The sequence below is a fragment of the Dendroctonus ponderosae genome, unplaced genomic scaffold, assembly GCF_020466585.1.
Source record: "Dendroctonus ponderosae isolate FM_Combo_2020 unplaced genomic scaffold, Dpon_F_20191213v2 Dpon_F_20191213_1, whole genome shotgun sequence".
NCBI classification, from domain to species: Eukaryota; Metazoa; Arthropoda; class Insecta; order Coleoptera; family Curculionidae; genus Dendroctonus; species Dendroctonus ponderosae.
In genome coordinates this window covers 51789790-51797816 of record NW_026017110.1, presented here as the reverse complement: position 1 = coordinate 51797816, position 8027 = coordinate 51789790, and positions in this window count along the sequence as shown.

Genomic DNA, 8027 nt, shown 5'->3' with positions numbered 1-8027 from the left:
TTTGGTATAATTCGTTTAGAAATTAAATAATCTAATGGTTGCTTATAAAATTCAGCAATAAGCAAAATGCTTAAAATCCGGTCTTTATTTATAACTATTTATTGCATTATTGGAGAATAATAACGTTAAAACGTTGCGTGTGATCCTGGCCAAACCATTTAGATTTCGGGCTGGTTTTTTTTACCCCACGTCACTTTTTTAAAAATGTTTCTGCTTTAGGTAAGTTTGGCATTACTTTTCCCCTGGTTGCCATGTAGATGTAGAACTTTTAGTCCCATATTGTTGACTGGGTTTTATTATATAATTGCTCGTCATATTTATTCACCGAGGAACAACGAGGGAGATTCTGGATTCAGGCTAGGGTTTTTTCATTTTCAAATTTTAAGTCAGATTTAATACGCTTCCGAATGAGGTTTTCTTCAAGAGACTATTCTGTTTTTAGGTAATTTTTGTTATTTTTTACTGACTCTGTGATTTATACCCTAATTCAAACGGTTTTTGGATAATCAATAATTCGCCCTGGTTTTTCGAATTGAAAGTGTCGAAATTATTAAATTTGTCCACAAAAATCAAAATCGAGAGATCAAGCGCGAAAGTAAAAAGAAAGAGTAATCGTTCCGGAAAATTTGCTTGCAATTGACAATGCATTTGTATATGGCAAAAGTTGCTCCCGCTGGCAAAAGTTGCACTTGTTTATGGCAAAAGTGTAGAGGTGTGATAAACGATTATTTTTCTGTAAAGGGTTACAACGTTCCAGTTTCACTTTGGTAATAGGTTTCAAAATGCGGTTCCAAAAGGAACATGTTACTTATTACATTTTCCAGAAAAATGCAGAATGATGATGATAGTAGAAATAGTGATGATATATAATGATTTCCTTTTTTAAAAACATAATTCTTAACATTGGAAAACTAAAAATAAAATATTCTAAAATCAAAAACAAAACATGGGCCAGAAGTAACCACTTAAAGAACAGAAAAAACTAGAGTGATTAAATAAAATATACGGTTTATATAAGAAAATGTTTAAAAATCTCATTTTCATTTAAAAATTAATTAACATTTAACAATAAAAATTTTTGCAGATGCTTTTTACTGAGTCTAGTTCTTCGCTCGTTTATGATAGCACCCGCTTTAGAAAATAAATTCTCGCATTTCGTTTCACAATAGCATTAAATAATCAACAATATCAAAAGCAGAAATGCGTGTTTGGCACGTATGTCAGAAAACTAAATACTTGTAGGCAGGGTGACCAGACTGAGAAATGGTAATGTCGCCAAGATCGCCAAATGTAAACTTAAAAATCGCCGGTTTTGGCGCCAAGTAAATTCAAACGGGGTAAACCAATAAAAACAAAGCTGAACGGTTTAAATTAAGCAAGAACTTTAGTTTTCTAACAAGTTGAATTGAAATTATATATGTTTACTCGTGTGTCTAAAATATATTAATGAGAAAATGGCGTCAAACGACAAAAAAATTGTCTCCAACATAAGCAAAAAATCACCGATAAATCACCACACCTGGTCACCTGGCTGAATTATATCATCGCACCAACTAAACAAATTTTCGCTGGTTCCTAGAGAACTGAACAGTAATTCTTATCAACGAAAAGTGATACACAATCATCAAGGCAATCAACACAATCATCAAGCGCAACTACATACAACATATTTTCCGTTGTTGGAGGTTTATGGGACGGTTCCAAAAACAACCTTTAAATCGGCAAACGGCTGCAGCTGTTACGAAGTGCGCACAATTGTTTCGGTTTTATGAGACGGTTCCAAAAAGAACGGTTTAAATTGGCAAACGGCTGCAGCGGGATAGATCGCTCGACGGTGTCCGAAGTGCGCACCGCTATTTCGGTTTTATGAGACGGTTCCAAAAAAAAACGGGTAAATCGGCTAGCTGTAACTACGGTTGCAGGTTACAAGTTTGGAACACTGTTATTTTAGAGGTTACGTTAAATACGGACCATCCCTAGTATCCACTCCTAAAAGTAAAACCATTTAATTTAAGTCAAGAATTGACAATTGAAAATATTTTGGGTGTTACCGATTTACTCAAAGTTTCAGTTGACGGAGGTAAAATATTTTATGAGTTATGCCAGTTGAAGAAATTTTTGAAAGAAACTGATCTGACAGAAAAGACTCTTACACACAAATGGGTGAAATTTCTTAACAATACCGAGGCAACAGAGCTTTTGATAATTGTGCCATACGTTTTTTAGTTCTCTAATGCCAAACAAAACACAACAAAAAAGATTATCACACAAATTTCATGCATAATTGTTTTTATATTGGTAGTAAAATTTCGTCACTGATGACGTGCGACCAAAGTTACAGCGTACAGACTAAAAGCAAAAGTATCGAATGAGGAAACCCCCATATGCACTGAATGAGTTTGCAATTAAGTCGAAAAATATCAATCAATCTCAAAGTACTAATCAAATCTGCTCCAATTCTTGACCAATTGGTGATTATTTTGTTAATCTCTCTATACTATTTGTTTATTTTGAATCACGACACTTTTAATATCACACATTTGTCCATAAAAATTCAACTAAGTTACTAGAGGTTTTAAAGAACATTTTTTTTCTTTTAAAATAAAACCTTATTTGAATTATTTCTTTCTAAAATCGATAACCACCGAGTTTCCAAAGGTCCCACATAGATGACCCGTGGATACATAAACAGCTCTATACATTTCAACAAGCGGGGTTATTCCATATATCCAAACAGGAATCTACATTTCCTGTGCGAGTTTGATCACTTAACTTCATCCAGATGGAGAAGCCAAACACAGTTGATTTAAGGGTCGAGTACGTGAGAAATTTGATCAACGGCAATTAATATTTCTCAAAAATATTTGAAACGTTGATGATGCTGAGAAGTAAGCAAGAAAAAGAGTTTGGTTACTCGAAATGCTGTTGGGTGTTTCTGCATATAAATTGCCGAATTTTAAGAGAGATTAAAAATAATTTAATAAATCACCTACAAAGTATTTATAGGGACATAATACATTTTCTAGTTAGAAGTATTTTAAAATAATAAGGTGATTTAAAACGCCTTCGCTGATTTGGTAAACCTTCCAACGAATATGCAATACAGCAATAATTACAACAATAACATCAAGGTATTCTAAATACACATTAAGATAAAGAATTCGAATTGTGAGTTACCATTTGATTGAAAGTAATAGTGATACTGTTTTGCACTGGTCACTTGGCTGGAAAGCTTGTAGAACTTGTGCGTTTAGCTTTGTTGGTTTAAAAAAACCCTGTGGCAACCATCGATAATTGTACCTGTGGAAACATGTGGTCGAGTAAGTATATAGTAAACTTTTAACTGGTCCGATTTCCGAATTTAAATATGTATTTCTTATTTTTGTCATTATAACTTGTAATTTTTTAAATTTTTTAAAACTTTGTACCTTAATCTCACATAACAGAAAAGTACTAAACTATCAATAAGTGCCACTTCAGCAACCGCACAAATCAAATACCTTCTTTAAAAAGAAGTTTATCCCTTGCTCTAATGTAAACCATGGGTGACCGCACACATAAGGGCATTTCAGATAGTGATCAACCATTAGAATCCAGGCATATATTCAATTGCCAATAGGTTCCGGCAGACCTAAAAGGGCCAACCGAGGGATTTTGTGTCGATCTAGTCTGATATCCTTTTTCAGGGCCTTCATTAATTATTCGTGCTCAACTGAAAATTGGGTTTTGAACTAGTTCTATGAACGATCTCAATAATTTGCCGTTTTTTTTGGATCCTGCAAACGGCCTGTTTCTGATCCCTTTTTCAGTAGCATAAAGTATAAATTTAAACCAGTCATGCCTGGGGATTTGTCGATTATGTATAGGGTTAAGACCAAGTTAGGAATATCTTTCAACTTATGGGAAATTAGTGTTTTGATCAGAGACAAAATAGTTATCTATGAATATATAAATCTTATGAATAGAAATTTGTACGTTAGAAAATATTTTTGAACTAAAACTCTTTGATGGGTGCAAAAAGCTGCTCGACTTCCCGTTGAGAGGTAAATTGACACTTCTGCATTATGAAGATTTCGTGAAATAATTGGACTGGGACAGGGCCGTGCCAAATAATTATTTGGGTTTAAAGCTGCGGATTTTTGGGCTTTTAAAAGCCTGTCGTAATTTGATGCGCAATTTTTAAAGATTGAAACAATGCAATTGAACCACGATGTGAACCACTGAATATGAACAAAAAAGTCCATCATAAAACCGGTGCGGTTTTGTAAAACGATACCTGCAAATATCAAGGATATATGCAATTCCAAATTGCAATTCAGAAACGCAGAACTTGAAGAAATTCATGCAAACTTGGAAATTTCGGCACATTTTTCGACTAAATTTGTCAAATTTAGAGACGCCAATTCGCCCCATCTGAATGAGGATGATCGCTTCATCTGAATCTCTAATGCAAATCCTAGTGTGGGATTATTATAAAAAATGTTTATAATACACGACACGACGAACACTACAGGTGGAGTTATAAAACAGTGTTGAAAGCCGATTTGCACGAGTTGGTCGGAATGTTATAAAATGCTTGTATGCAATTCGGAGGACGGGTTGGTAATTTTATGAAACGGTTAAAAAATATAAGTTGAAATATATTCTGTACTTTATGATATCTGAATGCATAATTGGCAACAGTGAAATTTGCCATCGAAAATAAACAAAATGACCAAATGGCCTGTGTAAATCAGTCAATCAATTCAGTCAAAAGTCGATATGTTTGGGGCTGAAACTATTTGTAGGTATCTACTACAAGTTAATGAAATATTTCTACATGTCCATACTATTAAAATTATTTTACACTCAATTTTTTCGACCTAATTCAAAATCCACAGAATGAATTTACAACAAAAATATTTTCGAACATGGCGACTGGGCGATTTTATACCGGGTGGCAATTTGAAAACTTCCCACCCTTAATATCTTTCTTGCAGTTAAAAATTTGCAAAATCGGAAATACCCGTCGATTTTATTTGTAAGGGGAACACGTTAAATGAATATTTGTGGCCTCCTTGTTTTAACCCCTTAGGAGGGGTAGATGTCACCCTGATAATCTTAAACAGGAAGGGGGGTCAAGTGGCATTGCACATATCCTTTTAAACAATCTGAAACATGAAGGGGGGTTAGGGGCACATAGCTTTTAAGGGCGTTCAATTATATTTACATTAGTTACTACTTGGTTGCTTCTTGTCCATAGGTTTCCGAATAATCAATAATCAAATTGACACCCGCTATTCGACAAATTTGCCTTCGGTTGCGTTTTTCTAAAGATTAATTTTTTAACTAAGAAAGCTTACTCTTTATCAATTTAAGATAAGAAATGTGAGAACAACGCAACAACTCTGCATTGTCAAGCGAAATATCCAACAAATTGCCATATGAGTGAAAATAAACATTGACTGGTCGCTTTTTTTCGGACAAATTGCTAGTGTTGAAACTTGCTATTGGAAATTTAGGAGTGTTCTTTAATTAATTTTACGCTATTTGAATGGGCATATATAATAAAAATAACCGCTATATTAAGTAGGCGTTACTTAAAACGAAGTTAAGGATTTTTTTTGTTTTCAAGGTTTCGCCTTTATGATGTGCTTGCTCATAATTATGTCCTTGCTGTTACCGCCAAAGATCATAATATCACGTATGGCTCAGGAAACAGCACAAGAAAATAATGTTCACGTGCACAAGCAGTTACTTCAGCAACTTGAAAAGAACTGGACCGAATACAATCTTGATCTGGGCATGTAGTTATTATTATACAAATTAATGTGTATTCGATCAATGAACGAGAACAGAACAGATATACATGCTTACATGCATTATTAAGAAATTTGAAATTAATAATTATTGTATTATTTACCTCTGAGAAATTGCACCAACAACAATTAATATTTCTTAATGAAATTAAAAAAATATGTTAATGAGCACTGTCGTTTTCAGAAATGACCTGTTAACAAGTTCTACATAAATCCGAACACAATTTCTTCTACTGTAAAACCATAAATCGAACTGTACTCATTACTGTGCACAATTTGCATCAGAAATAAATTATAATTATCCACAAACTTGATTTATTGCGATGTAACCTGAATGTTCCGAGTAATATCAGAAAAATTCGCATCTTAGACAGCTGAGCGCAATGATATAAGGCTTTCTTTGCCGAGCGCTTTGGTTGAAAACAAAATGATACCAGGATTTTGTGTGCCCGGGAAAATGTGAGAAAAAAATTATTAACCCCTCATAAAAATCTCGAGACCCCGCCTATTAAATTGTGCTTTAGCTTGTAGCTTTAGGAAAGCGAGCACTAGTGTAAAATAAAATACTGGACTATAATTTTTCGCTGGCCATTCTGTTTGTATGTGCAGCACGAATTTAAGAAAAGGCTGGTTAAGGGAAAATCATAACTCTTCCGGGACTATTTTAGTTTCATCGTGTTTTCTTATTTTCGAAATTTTGTTTCACTTTTCCGACAGCTGAAATTCTATTACGCTTTAAAGAACTCAGGAAAAGAGTTTGCGCTTTAATTAACACTTATTGATGAGCAAACTACATGGTCAAGATAAGTTTTTATAAATTGATTGATGTTCAAATAAACTCTTCAATTTTCAGGAGTTTTCTGAATTCGGAAACTTTCGATGAGAGTGATTTTTCCTGACAACGTTTTCATTGTGTGCCCCTTTTAAAACTTAACTGGCCAATACAAATAAACATTCACAATTATCAATCCCTCACTTTTTGGATTATCATTATAAAATTTTTGACTAACGATGATAATGTATAGTTTGTTTATATTATTAGCTGTGCATTAACGTATTCAGTTTTCCAGTGTAGTAGATTTAGCGTCGTTAACCCCAATTCAAACAGAACGTGTGTAGTTCAAATATTCAATTAAAAAAGCAACTGTCGAGAAAATGCATTTTGTTGCATTATTAATAAATACAATATTTGTTTAACATATGAATAAACTCTAAATTTTGTGGTCAGCAATTGATCGAAACTACTAAATTTTTAGAGTGTGCCTAATGTTTTAAATGTGCAAATATTAACCAAGAATTAAAAATTTTACCGCCTGCTAGTACCCAAAAGTTTAAAATAGTTTTACGATTACTTTTGATTTAGTGATTTGTATAGGTTATTTGTTAATTCACAATAAATGGAAAACAGTGGACAAAAACGAAGACAACTGAAAACCCTGCCCAATTTCTGCTGTTAACCAGCTGCTTGCTATACATTTTCACACATTTTTTAAGGAACAGCACTAGTTTATTATTCTATAGAATTTGAAAAAAAATCCAAATTAATTTCTTTTGGACTTTCTGGTGCATATTAAAGCCATTCTTAGAGCAAAGCGCATCTTTCACGTTTAAACTAGCAGCTGAAATATTTTTAATAAAGTGTGTCATTTTGTTAACGAGGATGCGTGGTCTGATGGAAGTTTGTCTTCCCCATTAAAGAGCTGAAACTCTTAGTTACAGCGCTTTATACAATTCTCAATAAATCCATCGACATGGTAACTTCCTCAATCAATAGCAGATAAGTTTTACAACTTACAAATCGGGTGGCTGATCCCTTGTTGACAACTATAAGCTAATAAGCATCCTCAGGAATATCCCGCAAATGTTGGAGTTTTGTTTGGGACCACTCGATAATAAGTCAGTGGTTAAGCTTTTGAGCGGGTTCACCGTAAATGATTAATTTTCATACCTCAAATCCTATAGAATGGAGTTCCATAAGCACACTTTAAGATCTAGAATTTTCAAATTGGATCCCCTAAACCTCAAATTTCCAATTTCGCTTTATTTGCATAAATCCCTGTGAATCCTCAACTTTTAAATATTTGCGTCTAGAGCAGTTCAATATAATTTACATACGTATGTACATAAATATTCGACTCCTTTATAACACAATTTATGCTCGGTTTTAAACCCTTTAGTATAACACCATTGCCTTTCAATTCAATTTTCAATTACTGAAAACTCCAGAAC